This window comes from Taudactylus pleione, unplaced genomic scaffold, assembly GCF_031769625.1.
Source record: "Taudactylus pleione unplaced genomic scaffold, aTauple2 ptg000070l, whole genome shotgun sequence".
Taxonomy (NCBI): domain Eukaryota; kingdom Metazoa; phylum Chordata; class Amphibia; order Anura; family Myobatrachidae; genus Taudactylus; species Taudactylus pleione.
Genome location: NW_028284472.1, coordinates 1833956 through 1848978, shown reverse-complemented (window position 1 = coordinate 1848978; position 15023 = coordinate 1833956). Strand labels below are relative to the sequence as shown.

Below are 15023 nucleotides of genomic sequence, written 5' to 3'. Positions count from 1 at the left end.
CCCATTGAATGCCTATTGCCATTCTCCTACACTGAGGGAAAACATATGGTAAGTAGGAAATAGATTTTTTATTCTCAGTGGGAACTGAAGGCGACTACCTGAGCAAAGTTTAATAAAAGAGCGAGACAAATAATATAGCAGAACTAAATGATTAAGATTGAGAGACAAGTTCAACCACTTTATGAACAAAAAGAGGATGGACATGGGCTTGGAGGGCAAGCACTTAATGAAATTTCAAAGCATGGAATGATGACAACATATCAACTCTACATAGATTGTCTGGTGAAGCATTAGCTAGCAATGCCCAAGAGTCAGTCTTAGCATGCATCCTTTGTGCCCTTCTGCTAAGTTCTGACACTGATGACCTAACAGAATGTAAGACAGCCCTCTAGTTAGCAAAACTTGATCAATATCCACACCATTCATTAGTAAAAGTAGGGGATTCTGATGATAAACCAGTCTCTGATGGAGAACTTTATGAGCATTCCAGTGTTTGGAATGGGCATCTACTTGCATTCTCATCAGCCATGAAAACCATAAAGTCCTTGCAGTCAAGCATGGTATAATGGTTATGCTTCCATCCTCTAAGATATCCCTAATAACACTGAAAAGTAGTATATCTCTAGTAAAATATAAAGCTGCAATCACTTGTGCATAAAAAAATAGCAGCTCATAGGGGATGTAGCTTAGTGGTAGAGCGCATGCTTCGCATGTATGAGGCCCCGGTTTCAATCCCCGCATCTCCAAGTTTTACAAAATACAGCTTTTTACCATATGTAAACTCTCTAGTAGAGCCAAAGAAAACAAGCAAACCAATAAAAGTACTCTACAGCAATAGTCAAAGTTGAATACAAATCATAAAAAATCAATCAAATATGATTATATTCATCATCTTCTTCATTCCATTTTTCAAAGTTAAGTTCCCATTGAATGCTTATTGCCATTCTACTACACTGAGGGAAAACTTATGGTAAGTAGGAAATAGATTTTTTATTTTCAGTGGGAACTGAAGGCGACAACTCAAGCAAAGTTTAATAAAAGAGCGAGACAAATAATATAGCAAAACTAATTGATTAAGATTGAGAGACAAGTTCAAACACTTTGTGAACAAAAAGAGGATGGACATGGGCTTGGAGGGCAAGCACTTAATGAAATTTCAAAGCATGGAATGATGACAACATATCAACTCTACATAGATTGTCTGGTGAAGCATTAGCTAGCAGTGGCCAAGAGGCAGTCTTAGCATGCATCCTTTGTGCCCTTCTGCTAAGTTCTGACACTGATGACCAAACAGAATGTAAGACAGCCCTCTAGTTAGCAAAACTTGATCAATATCCACACCATTCATTAGTAAAAGTAGGGGATTCTGATGATGAACCAGTCTCTGATGGAGAACTTTAAGAGCATTCCAATGTTCGGAATGGGCATCTACTTGCATTCTCATCAGCCATGATAACCATAAAGTCCTTGCAGTCAAGCATGGTATAATGGTTATGCTTCCATCCTCTAAGATATCCCTAAAAACACTGAAAAGTAGTAAATCTCTAGTGAAATGTAAAGCTGCAATCACTTGTGCATAAAAAAATAGCAGCTCATAGGGGATGTAGCTCAGTGGTAGAGCGCATGCTTTGCATGTATGAGGCCCCGGTTTCAATCCCCGGCATCTGCAAGTTTTACAAAATACAGCTTTTTACCATATGTAAACTCTCTAGTAGAGCCAAAGAAAACAAGCAAACCAATAAAAGTACTCTACAGCAATAGTCAAAGTTGATTACAAATCATAAAAAATCAATCAAATATGATTATATTCATCATCTTCTTCATTCCATTTTTCAAAGTTAAGTTCCCATTGAATGCTTATTGCCATTCTACTACACTGAAGGTAAACTTATGGTAAGTAGGAAATAGATTTTTTATTTTCAGTGGGAACTGAAGGCGACAACTCAAGCAAAGCTTAATAAAAGAGCGAGACAAATAATATAGCAGAACTAAACGATTAAGATTGAGAGACAAGTTCAACCACTTTATGAACAAAAAGAGGATGGACATGGGCTTGGAGGGCAAGCACTTAATGAAATTTCAAAGCATGGAATGATGACAACATATCAACTCTACATAGATTGTCTGGTGAAGCATTAGCTAGCAGTGGCCAAGAGGCAGTCTTAGCATGCATCCTTTGTGCCCTACTGCTAAGTTCTGACACTGATGACCAAACAGAATGTAAGACAGCCCTCTAGTTAGCAAAACTTGATCAATATCCACACCATTCATTAGTAAAAGTAGGGGATTCTGATGATGAACCAGTCTCTGATGGAGAACTTTAAGAGCATTCCAATGTTCGGAATGGGCATCTACTTGCATTCTCATCAGCCATGATAACCATAAAGTCCTTGCAGTCAAGCATGGTATAATGGTTATGCTTCCATCCTCTAAGATATCCCTAATAACACTGAAAAGTAGTAAATCTCTAGTGAAATGTAAAGCTGCAATCACTTGTGCATAAAAAAATAGCAGCTCATAGGGGATATAGCTCAGTGGTAGAGCGCATGCTTCGCATGTATGAGGCCCCGGATTCAATCCCCGGCATCTCCAAGTTTTACAAAATACAGCTTTTTACCATATGTAAACTCTCTAGTAGAGCCAAAGAAAACAAGCAAACCAATAAAAGTACTCTACAGCAATAGTCAAAGTTGAATACAAATCATAAAAAATCAATCAAATATGATTATATTCATCATCTTCTTCATTCCATTTTTCGAAGTAAAGTTCCCATTGAATGCCTATTGCCATTCTCCTACACTGAGGGAAAACATATGGTAAGTAGGAAATAGATTTTTTATTTTCAGTGGGAACTGAAGGTGACTACCCGAGCAAAGTTTAATAAAAGAGCGAGACAAATAATATAGCAAAACTAATTGATTAAGATTGAGAGACAAGTTCAAACACTTTGTGAACAAAAAGAGGATGGACATGGGCTTGGAGGGCAAGCACTTAATGATGTATCAAAGCATGGAATGATGACAACATATCAACTCTACATGGATTGTCTGGTGAAGCATTAGCTAGCAGTGGCCAAGAGGCAGTCTTAGCATGCATCCTTTTTGCCCTTCTGCTAAGTTCTGACACTGATGACCAAACAGAATGTAAGACAGCCCTCTAGTTAGCAAAACTTGATCAATATCCACACCATTCTGTAGTAAAATTAGGGGATTCTGATGATGAACCAGTCTCTGATGGAGAACTTTAAGAGCTTTCCAATGTTTGGAGTGGGCATCTACTTGCATTCTCATCAGCCATGAAAACCATAAAGTCCTTGAAGTCAAGCATGGTATAATGGTTATCCTTCCATCTTCTAAGATATCACTAATAACACTGAAAAGTAGTAAATCTCTAGTGAATTGTAAAGCTGCAATCACTTATGCATCAGAAAATAGCAGCTCATATGGGATGTAGCTCGGTGGTAGAGCGCATGCTTCGCTTGTATAAGCTCCTGAGTTCAATCCCCAGAATCTCTAAGTTTTGCAAAATACAGCTTTTTACCATAGTTAAACTCTCTAGAAGAGCCAAAGATAACAAGCAAACCAATACAAGTACTCTACAGCAATAGTCAAAGTTGAATACAAATCATAAAAAATTAAACAAATATGATTATATTCATCATCTTCTTCATTCCATTTTTCAAAGTTAAGTTCCCATTGAATGCCTATTGCCATTCTCCTACACTGAGGGAAAACATATGGTAAGTAGGAAATAGATTTTTTATTCTCAGTGGGAACTGAAGGCGACTACCTGAGCAAAGTTTAATAAAAGAGCGAGACAAATAATATAGCAGAACTAAATGATTAAGATTGAGAGACAAGTTCAACCACTTTATGAACAAAAAGAGGATGGACATGGGCTTGGAGGGCAAGCACTTAATGAAATTTCAAAGCATGGAATGATGACAACATATCAACTCTACATAGATTGTCTGGTGAAGCATTAGCTAGCAATGCCCAAGAGTCAGTCTTAGCATGCATCCTTTGTGCCCTTCAGCTAAGTTCTGACACTGATGACCTAACAGAATGTAAGACAGCCCTCTAGTTAGCAAAACTTGATCAATATCCACACCATTCATTAGTAAAAGTAGGGGATTCTGATGATAAACCAGTCTCTGATGGAGAACTTTATGAGCATTCCAGTGTTTGGAATGGGCATCTACTTGCATTCTCATCAGCCATGAAAACCATAAAGTCCTTGCAGTCAAGCATGGTATAATGGTTATGCTTCCATCCTCTAAGATATCCCTAATAACACTGAAAAGTAGTATATCTCTAGTAAAATATAAAGCTGCAATCACTTGTGCATAAAAAAATAGCAGCTCATAGGGGATGTAGCTTAGTGGTAGAGCGCATGCTTCGCATGTATGAGGCCCCGGTTTCAATCCCCGCATCTCCAAGTTTTACAAAATACAGCTTTTTACCATATGTAAACTCTCTAGTAGAGCCAAAGAAAACAAGCAAACCAATAAAAGTACTCTACAGCAATAGTCAAAGTTGAATACAAATCATAAAAAATCAATCAAATATGATTATATTCATCATCTTCTTCATTCCATTTTTCAAAGTTAAGTTCCCATTGAATGCTTATTGCCATTCTACTACACTGAGGGAAAACTTATGGTAAGTAGGAAATAGATTTTTTATTTTCAGTGGGAACTGAAGGCGACAACTCAAGCAAAGTTTAATAAAAGAGCGAGACAAATAATATAGCAAAACTAATTGATTAAGATTGAGAGACAAGTTCAAACACTTTGTGAACAAAAAGAGGATGGACATGGGCTTGGAGGGCAAGCACTTAATGAAATTTCAAAGCATGGAATGATGACAACATATCAACTCTACATAGATTGTCTGGTGAAGCATTAGCTAGCAGTGGCCAAGAGGCAGTCTTAGCATGCATCCTTTGTGCCCTTCTGCTAAGTTCTGACACTGATGACCAAACAGAATGTAAGACAGCCCTCTAGTTAGCAAAACTTGATCAATATCCACACCATTCATTAGTAAAAGTAGGGGATTCTGATGATGAACCAGTCTCTGATGGAGAACTTTAAGAGCATTCCAATGTTCGGAATGGGCATCTACTTGCATTCTCATCAGCCATGATAACCATAAAGTCCTTGCAGTCAAGCATGGTATAATGGTTATGCTTCCATCCTCTAAGATATCCCTAAAAACACTGAAAAGTAGTAAATCTCTAGTGAAATGTAAAGCTGCAATCACTTGTGCATAAAAAAATAGCAGCTCATAGGGGATGTAGCTCAGTGGTAGAGCGCATGCTTTGCATGTATGAGGCCCCGGTTTCAATCCCCGGCATCTGCAAGTTTTACAAAATACAGCTTTTTACCATATGTAAACTCTCTAGTAGAGCCAAAGAAAACAAGCAAACCAATAAAAGTACTCTAGAGCAATAGTCAAAGTTGAATACAAATCATAAAAAATCAATCAAATATGATTATATTCATCATCTTCTTCATTCCATTTTTCAAAGTTAAGTTCCCATTGAATGCTTATTGCCATTCTCCTACACTGAGGGAAAACTTATGGTAAGTAGGAAATAGATTTTTTATTTTCAGTGGGAACTGAAGGCGACAACTTAAGCAAAGTTTAATAAAAGAGCGAGACAAATAATATAGCAAAACTAATTGATTAAGATGGAGAGACATGTTCAAACACTTTGTGAACAAAAAGAGGATGGACATGGGCTTGGAGGGCAAGCACTTAATGAAATTTCAAAGCATGGAATGATGACAACATATCAACTCTACATAGATTGTCTGGTGAAGCATTAGCTAGCAATGCCCAAGAGGCAGTCTTAGCATGCATCCTTTGTGCCCTTCTGCTAAGTTCTGACACTGATGACCAAACAGAATGTAAGACAGCCCTCTAGTTAGCAAAGCTTGATCAATATCCACACCATTCATTAGTAAAAGTAGGGGATTCTGATGATGAACCCATCTCTGATGGAGAACTTTAAGAGCATTCCAATGTTCGGAATGGGCATCTACTTGCATTCCCATCAGCCATGATAACCATAAAGTCCTTGCAGTCAAGCATGGTATAATGGTTATGCTTCCATCCTCTAAGATATCCCTAATAACACTGAAAAGTAGTAAATCTCTAGTGAAATGTAAAGCTGCAGTCACTTGTGCATTAAAAAATAGCAGCTCATATGGGATATAGCTCAGTGGTAGAGCGCATGCTTCGCATGTATGAGGCCCCGGATTCAATCCCCGGCATCTCCAAGTTTTACAAAATACAACTTTTTACCATATGTAAACTCTCTAGTAGAGCCAAAGAAAACAAGCAAACCAATAAAAGTACTCTACAGCAATAGTCATAGTTGAATACAAATCATAAAAAATCAATCAAATATGATTATATTCATCATCTTCTTCATTCCATTTTTCAAAGTTAAGTTCCCATTGAATGCCTATTTCCATTCTCCTACACTGAGGGAAAACATATGGTAAGTAGGAAATAGATTTTTTATTTTCAGTGGGAACTGAAGGCGACTACCCGAGCAAAGTTTAATAAAAGAGCAAGACAAATAATATAGCAAAACTAATTGATTATGATTGAGAGACAAGTTCAAACACTTTGTGAACAAAAAGAGGATGGACATGGGCTTGGAGGGCAAGCACTTAATGATATATCAAAGCTTGGAATGATGACAACATATCAACTCTACAAGGATTGTCTGGTGAAGCATTAGCTAGCAGTGGCAAAGAGGCAGTCTTAGCATGCATCCTTTGTGCCCTTCTGCTAAGTTCTGACACTGATGACCAAACAGAATGTAAGACAGCCCTCTAGTTAGCAAAACTTGATCAATATCCACACCATTCTGTAGTAAAATTAGGGGATTCTGTTGATGAACCAGTCTCTGATGGAGAACTTTAAGAGCTTTCCAATGTTTGGAATGGGCATCTACTTGCATTCTCATCACCCATGAAAACCATAAAGTCCTTGAAGTCAAGCATGGTATAATGGTTATCCTTCCATCATCTAAAATATCACTAATAACACTGAAAAGTAGTAAATCTCTAGTGAATTGTAAAGCTGCAATCACTTATGCATCAGAAAATAGCAGCTCAAATGGGATGTAGCTCTGTGGTAGAGCGCATGCTTCGCTTGTATAAGCTCCTGAGTTCAATCCCCAGAATCTCTAAGTTTTGCAAAATACAGCTTTTTACCATAGTTAAACTCTCTAGAAGAGCCAAAGATAACAAGCAAACCTATACAAGTACTCTACAGCAATAGTCAAAGTTGAATACAAATCATAAAAAATTAAACAAATATGATTATATTCATCATCTTCTTCATTCCATTTTTCAAAGTTAAGTTCCCATTGAATGCCTATTGCCATTCTCCTACACTGAGGGAAAACATATGGTAAGTAGGAAATAGATTTTTTATTTTCAGTGGGAACTGAAGGCGACTACCTGAGCAAAGTTTAATAAAGGAGCGAGACAAATAATATAGCAGAACTAAATGATTAAGATTGAGATACAAGTTCAACCACTTTATGAACAAAAAGAGGATGGACATGGGCTTGGAGGGCAAGCACTTAATGATATTTCAAAGCATGGAATGATGACAACATATCAACTCTACATAGATTGTCTGGTGAAGCATTAGCTAGCAATGCCCAAGAGACAGTCTTAGCATGCATCCTTTGTGCCCCTCTGCTAAGTTCTGACACTGATGACCAAACAGAATGTAAGACAGCCCTCTAGTTAGCAAAACTTGATCAATATCCACACCATTCATTAGTAAAAGTAGGGGATTCTGATGATAAACCAGTCTCTGATGGAGAACTTTAAGAGCATTCCAATGTTTGGAATGGGCATCTACTTGCATTCTCATCAGCCATGAAAACCATAAAGTCCTTGCAGTCAAGCATGGTATAATGGTTATGCTTCCATCCTCTAAGATATCCCTAATAACACTGAAAAGTAGTAAATCTCTAGTAAAATATAAAGCTGCAATCACTTGTGCTTAAAAAAATAGCAGCTCATATGGGATGGAGCTCAGTGGTAGAGCGCATGCTACGCATGTATGAGGCCCCGGTTTCAATCCCCGGCATCTCAAAGTTTTACAAAATACAGCTTTTTACCATATGTAAACTCTCTTGTAGAGCCAAAGAAAACAAGCAAACCAATAAAAGTTCTCTACAGCAATAGTCAAAGTTGATTACAAATCATAAAAAATCAATCAAATATGATTATATTCATCATCTTCTTCATTCCATTTTTCAAAGTTAAGTTCCCATTGAATGCTTATTGCCATTCTACTACACTGAAGGTAAACTTATGGTAAGTAGGAAATAGATTTTTTATTTTCAGTGGGAACTGAAGGCGACAACTCAAGCAAAGTTTAATAAAAGAGCGAGACAAATAATATAGCAGAACTAAATGATTAAGATTGAGAGACAAGTTCAACCACTTTATGAACAAAAAGAGGATGGACATGGGCTTGGAGGGCAAGCACTTAATGAAATTTCAAAGCATGGAATGATGACAACATATCAACTCTACATAGATTGTCTGGTGAAGCATTAGCTAGCAGTGGCCAAGAGGCAGTCTTAGCATGCATCCTTTGTGCCCTTCTGCTAAGTTCTGACACTGATGACCAAACAGAATGTAAGACAGCCCTCTAGTTAGCAAAACTTGATCAATATCCACACCATTCATTAGTAAAAGTAGGGGATTCTGATGATGAACCAGTCTCTGATGGAGAACTTTAAGAGCATTCCAATGTTTGGAATGGGCATCTACTTGCATTCTCATCAGCCATGATAACCATAAAGTCCTTGCAGTCAAGCATGGTATAATGGTTATGCTTCCATCCTCTAAGATATCCCTAATAACACTGAAAAGTAGTAAATCTCTAGTGAAATGTAAAGCTGCAATCACTTGTGCATAAAAAAATAGCAGCTCATAGGGGATATAGCTCAGTGGTAGAGCGCATGCTTCGCATGTATGAGGCCCCGGATTCAATCCCCGGCATCTCCAAGTTTTACAAAATACAGCTTTTTACCATATGTAAACTCTCTAGTAGAGCCAAAGAAAACAAGCAAACCAATAAAAGTACTCTACAGCAATAGTCAAAGTTGAATACAAATCATAAAAAATCAATCAAATATGATTATATTCATCATCTTCTTCATTCCATTTTTCGAAGTAAAGTTCCCATTGAATGCCTATTGCCATTCTCCTACACTGAGGGAAAACATATGGTAAGTAGGAAATAGATTTTTTATTTTCAGTGGGAACTGAAGGCGACTACCCGAGCAAAGTTTAATAAAAGAGCGAGACAAATAATATAGCAAAACTAATTGATTAAGATTGAGAGACAAGTTCAAACACTTTGTGAACAAAAAGAGGATGGACATGGGCTTGGAGGGCAAGCACTTAATGATATATCAAAGCATGGAATGATGACAACATATCAACTCTACATGGATTGTCTGGTGAAGCATTAGCTAGCAGTGGCCAAGAGGCAGTCTTAGCATGCATCCTTTGTGCCCTTCTGCTAAGTTCTGACACTGATGACCAAACAGAATGTAAGACAGCCCTCTAGTTAGCAAAACTTGATCAATATCCACACCATTCTGTAGTAAAATTAGGGGATTCTGATGATGAACCAGTCTCTGATGGAGAACTTTAAGAGCTTTCCAATGTTTGGAATGGGCATCTACTTGCATTCTCATCAGCCATGAAAACCATAAAGTCCTTGAAGTCAAGCATGGTATAATGGTTATCCTTCCATCATCTAAGATATCACTAATAACACTGAAAAGTAGTAAATCTCTAGTGAATTGTAAAGCTGCAATCACTTATGCATCAGAAAATAGCAGCTCATATGGGATGTAGCTCGGTGGTAGAGCGCATGCTTCGCTTGTATAAGCTCCTGAGTTTAATCCCCAGAATCTCTAAGTTTTGCAAAATACAGCTTTTTACCATATGTAAACTCTCTTGTAGAGCCAAAGAAAACAAGCAAACCAATAAAAGTACTCTAGAGCAATAGTCAAAGTTGAGTACAAATCATAAAAAATCAATCAAATATGATTATATTCATCATCTTCTTCATTCCATTTTTCAAAGTTAAGTTCCCATTGAATGCCTATTGCCATTCTCCTACACTGAGGGAAAACATATGGTAAGTAGGAAATAGATTTTTTATTTTCAGTGGGAACTGAAGGCGACTACCCGAGCAAAGTTTAATAAAAGAGCAAGACAAATAATATAGCAAAACTAATTGATTAAGATTGAGAGACAAGTTCAAACACTTTGTGAACAAAAAGAGGATGGACATGGGCTTGGAGGGCAAGCACTTAATGATATATCAAAGCTTGGAATGATGACAACATATCAACTCTACATGGATTGTCTGGTGAAGCATTAGCTAGCAGTGGCCAAGAGGCAGTCTTAGCATGCATCCTTTGTGCCCTTCTGCTAAGTTCTGACACTGATGACCAAACAGAATGTAAGACAGCCCTCTAGTTAGCAAAACTTGATCAATATCCACACCATTCTGTAGTAAAATTAGGGGATTCTGTTGATGAACCAGTCTCTGATGGAGAACTTTAAGAGCTTTCCAATGTTTGGAATGGGCATCTACTTGCATTCTCATCACCCATGAAAACCATAAAGTCCTTGAAGTCAAGCATGGTATAATGGTTATCCTTCCATCATCTAAAATATCACTAATAACACTGAAAAGTAGTAAATCTCTAGTGAATTGTAAAGCTGCAATCACTTATGCATCAGAAAATAGCAGCTCAAATGGGATGTAGCTCTGTGGTAGAGCGCATGCTTCGCTTGTATAAGCTCCTGAGTTCAATCCCCAGAATCTCTAAGTTTTGCAAAATACAGCTTTTTACCATAGTTAAACTCTCTAGAAGAGCCAAAGATAACAAGCAAACCAATACAAGTACTCTACAGCAATAGTCAAAGTTGAATACAAATCATAAAAAATTAAACAAATATGATTATATTCATCATCTTCTTCATTCCATTTTTCAAAGTTAAGTTCCCATTGAATGCCTATTGCCATTCTCCTACACTGAGGGAAAACATATGGTAAGTAGGAAATAGATTTTTTATTTTCAGTGGGAACTGAAGGCGACTACCTGAGCAAAGTTTAATAAAGGAGCGAGACAAATAATATAGCAGAACTAAATGATTAAGATTGAGAGACAAGTTCAAACACTTTATGAACAAAAAGAGGATGGACATGGGCTTGGAGGGCAAGCACTTAATGATATTTCAAAGCATGGAATGATGACAACATATCAACTCTACATAGATTGTCTGGTGAAGCATTAGCTAGCAATGCCCAAGAGACAGTCTTAGCATGCATCCTTTGTGCCCTTCTGCTAAGTTCTGACACTGATGACCAAACAGAATGTAAGACAGCCCTCTAGTTAGCAAAACTTGATCAATATCCACACCATTCTGTAGTAAAATTAGGGGATTCTGTTGATGAACCAGTCTCTGATGGAGAACTTTAAGAGCTTTCCAATGTTTGGAATGGGCATCTACTTGCATTCTCATCACCCATGAAAACCATAAAGTCCTTGAAGTCAAGCATGGTATAATGGTTATCCTTCCATCATCTAAAATATCACTAATAACACTGAAAAGTAGTAAATCTCTAGTAAAATATAAAGCTGCAATCACTTGTGCTTTAAAAAATAGCAGCTCATATGGGATGGAGCTCAGTGGTAGAGCGCATGCTTCGCATGTATGAGGCCCCGGTTTCAATCCCCGGCATCTCAAAGTTTTACAAAATACAGCTTTTTACCATATGTAAACTCTCTTGTAGAGCCAAAGAAAACAAGCAAACCAATAAAAGTTCTCTACAGCAATAGTCAAAGTTGATTACAAATCATAAAAAATCAATCAAATATGATTATATTCATCATCTTCTTCATTCCATTTTTCAAAGTTAAGTTCCCATTGAATGCTTATTGCCATTCTACTACACTGAAGGTAAACTTATGGTAAGTAGGAAATAGATTTTTTATTTTCAGTGGGAACTGAAGGCGACAACTCAAGCAAAGTTTAATAAAAGAGCGAGACAAATAATATAGCAGAACTAAATGATTAAGATTGAGAGACAAGTTCAACCACTTTATGAACAAAAAGAGGATGGACATGGGCTTGGAGGGCAAGCACTTAATGAAATTTCAAAGCATGGAATGATGACAACATATCAACTCTACATAGATTGTCTGGTGAAGCATTAGCTAGCAGTGGCCAAGAGGCAGTCTTAGCATGCATCCTTTGTGCCCTTCTGCTAAGTTCTGACACTGATGACCAAACAGAATGTAAGACAGCCCTCTAGTTAGCAAAACTTGATCAATATCCACACCATTCATTAGTAAAAGTAGGGGATTCTGATGATGAACCAGTCTCTGATGGAGAACTTTAAGAGCATTCCAATGTTTGGAATGGGCATCTACTTGCATTCTCATCAGCCATGATAACCATAAAGTCCTTGCAGTCAAGCATGGAATAATGGTTATGCTTCCATCCTCTAAGATATCCCTAATAACACTGAAAAGTAGTAAATCTCTAGTGAAATGTAAAGCTGCAATCACTTGTGCATAAAAAAATAGCAGCTCATAGGGGATATAGCTCAGTGGTAGAGCGCATGCTTCGCATGTATGAGGCCCCGGATTCAATCCCCGGCATCTCCAAGTTTTACAAAATACAGCTTTTTACCATATGTAAACTCTCTAGTAGAGCCAAAGAAAACAAGCAAACCAATAAAAGTACTCTACAGCAATAGTCAAAGTTGAATACAAATCATAAAAAATCAATCAAATATGATTATATTCATCATCTTCTTCATTCCATTTTTCGAAGTAAAGTTCCCATTGAATGCCTATTGCCATTCTCCTACACTGAGGGAAAACATATGGTAAGTAGGAAATAGATTTTTTATTTTCAGTGGGAACTGAAGGCGACTACCCGAGCAAAGTTTAATAAAAGAGCGAGACAAATAATATAGCAAAACTAATTGATTAAGATTGAGAGACAAGTTCAAACACTTTGTGAACAAAAAGAGGATGGACATGGGCTTGGAGGGCAAGCACTTAATGATATATCAAAGCATGGAATGATGACAACATATCAACTCTACATGGATTGTCTGGTGAAGCATTAGCTAGCAGTGGCCAAGAGGCAGTCTTAGCATGCATCCTTTGTGCCCTTCTGCTAAGTTCTGACACTGATGACCAAACAGAATGTAAGACAGCCCTCTAGTTAGCAAAACTTGATCAATATCCACACCATTCTGTAGTAAAATTAGGGGATTCTGATGATGAACCAGTCTCTGATGGAGAACTTTAAGAGCTTTCCAATGTTTGGAATGGGCATCTACTTGCATTCTCATCAGCCATGAAAACCATAAAGTCCTTGAAGTCAAGCATGGTATAATGGTTATCCTTCCATCATCTAAGATATCACTAATAACACTGAAAAGTAGTAAATCTCTAGTGAATTGTAAAGCTGCAATCACTTATGCATCAGAAAATAGCAGCTCATATGGGATGTAGCTCCGTGGTAGAGCGCATGCTTCGCTTGTATAAGCTCCTGAGTTCAATCCCCAGAATCTCTAAGTTTTGCAAAATACAGCTTTTTACCATAGTTAAACTCTCTAGAAGAGCAAAAGATAACAAGCAAACCAATACAAGTACTCTACAGCAATAGTCAAAGTTGAATACAAATCATAAAAAATCAATCAAATATAATTATAATCATCATCTTCTTCAATCCATTTTTCAAAGTTAAGTTCCCATTGAATGCCTATTGCCATTCTCCAACTCTGAGGGAAAACATATGGTAAGTAGGAAATAGATTTTTTATTCTCAGTGGGAACTGAAGGCGACTACTTGAGCAAAGTTTAATAAAAGAGCGAGACAAATAATATAGCAGAACTAAATGATTAAGATTGAGAGACAAGTTCAACCACTTTATGAACAAAAAGAAGATGGACATGGGCTTGGAGGGCGAGTACTTAATGAAATTTCAAAGCATGGAATGATGACAACATATCAACTCTACATAGATTGTCTGGTGAAGCATTAGCTAGCAATGCCCAAGAGGCAGTCTTAGCATGCATCCTTTGTGCCCTTCTGCTAAGTTCTGACACTGATGACCAAACAGAATGTAAGACAGCCCTCTAGTTAGCAAAGCTTGATCAATATCCACACCATTCATTAGTAAAAGTAGGGGATTCTGATGATAAACCAGTCTCTGATGGAGAACTTTAAGAGCATTCCAGAGTTTGGAATGGGCATCTACCTGCATTCTCTTCAGCCATGATAACCATAAAGTCCTTGCAGTCAAGCATGGTATAATGGTTATGCTTCCATCCTCTAAGATATCCCTAATAACACTGAAAAGTAATAAATCTCTAGTGAAATGTAAAGCTGCAATCACTTGTGCATAAAAAAATAGCAGCTCATAGGGGATATAGCTCAGTGGTAGAGCGCATGCTTCGCATGTATGAGGCCCCGGATTCAATCCCCGGCATCTACAAGTTTTACAAAATACAGCTTTTTACCATATGTAAACTCTGTAGTAGAGCCAAAGAAAACAAGCAAACCAATAAAAGTACTCTACAGCAATAGTGAAAGTTGAATACAAATCATAAAAAATCAATCAAATATGATTATATTCATCATCTTCTTCATTCCATTTTTCAAAGTTAAGTTCCCATTGAATGCCTATTGCCATTCTCCTACACTGAGGAAAAACTATGGTAATGAGGAAATAGATTTTTTAATTTCAGTGGGAACTGAAGGCGACTACCTGAGCAAAGATTAATAAAAGAGCGAGACAAATAATGTAGCAAAACTAATTGATTAAGATTGAGAGACAAGTTTAAACACTTTGTGAACAAAAAGAGGATGGACATGGGCTTGGAGGGCAAGCACTTAATGAAATTTCAAAGCATGGAATGATGACAACA

General features: G+C 37.3%; 5 non-coding genes across 5 annotated transcripts; all 5 read left to right on the top strand.

Moving 5' to 3' along the window:
* Positions 1–1597: 1597 nt before the first annotated feature.
* Positions 1598–1669, top strand: TRNAA-UGC (transfer RNA alanine (anticodon UGC)). The gene has a single exon. It is a non-coding gene; the product is annotated as a tRNA-Ala (tRNA).
* Positions 1670–2520: 851 nt separating this feature from the next.
* Positions 2521–2592, top strand: TRNAA-CGC (transfer RNA alanine (anticodon CGC)). Its single transcript has one exon. It is a non-coding gene; the product is annotated as a tRNA-Ala (tRNA).
* Positions 2593–5288: 2696 nt separating this feature from the next.
* On the top strand, positions 5289–5360 carry TRNAA-UGC (transfer RNA alanine (anticodon UGC)). Its single transcript has one exon. It is a non-coding gene; the product is annotated as a tRNA-Ala (tRNA).
* A 3620-nt stretch (positions 5361–8980) lies between these two features.
* Positions 8981–9052, top strand: TRNAA-CGC (transfer RNA alanine (anticodon CGC)). Its single transcript has one exon. It is a non-coding gene; the product is annotated as a tRNA-Ala (tRNA).
* Positions 9053–12672: 3620 nt separating this feature from the next.
* TRNAA-CGC (transfer RNA alanine (anticodon CGC)) lies at positions 12673–12744 on the top strand. The gene has a single exon. It is a non-coding gene; the product is annotated as a tRNA-Ala (tRNA).
* Positions 12745–15023: the final 2279 nt, after the last annotated feature.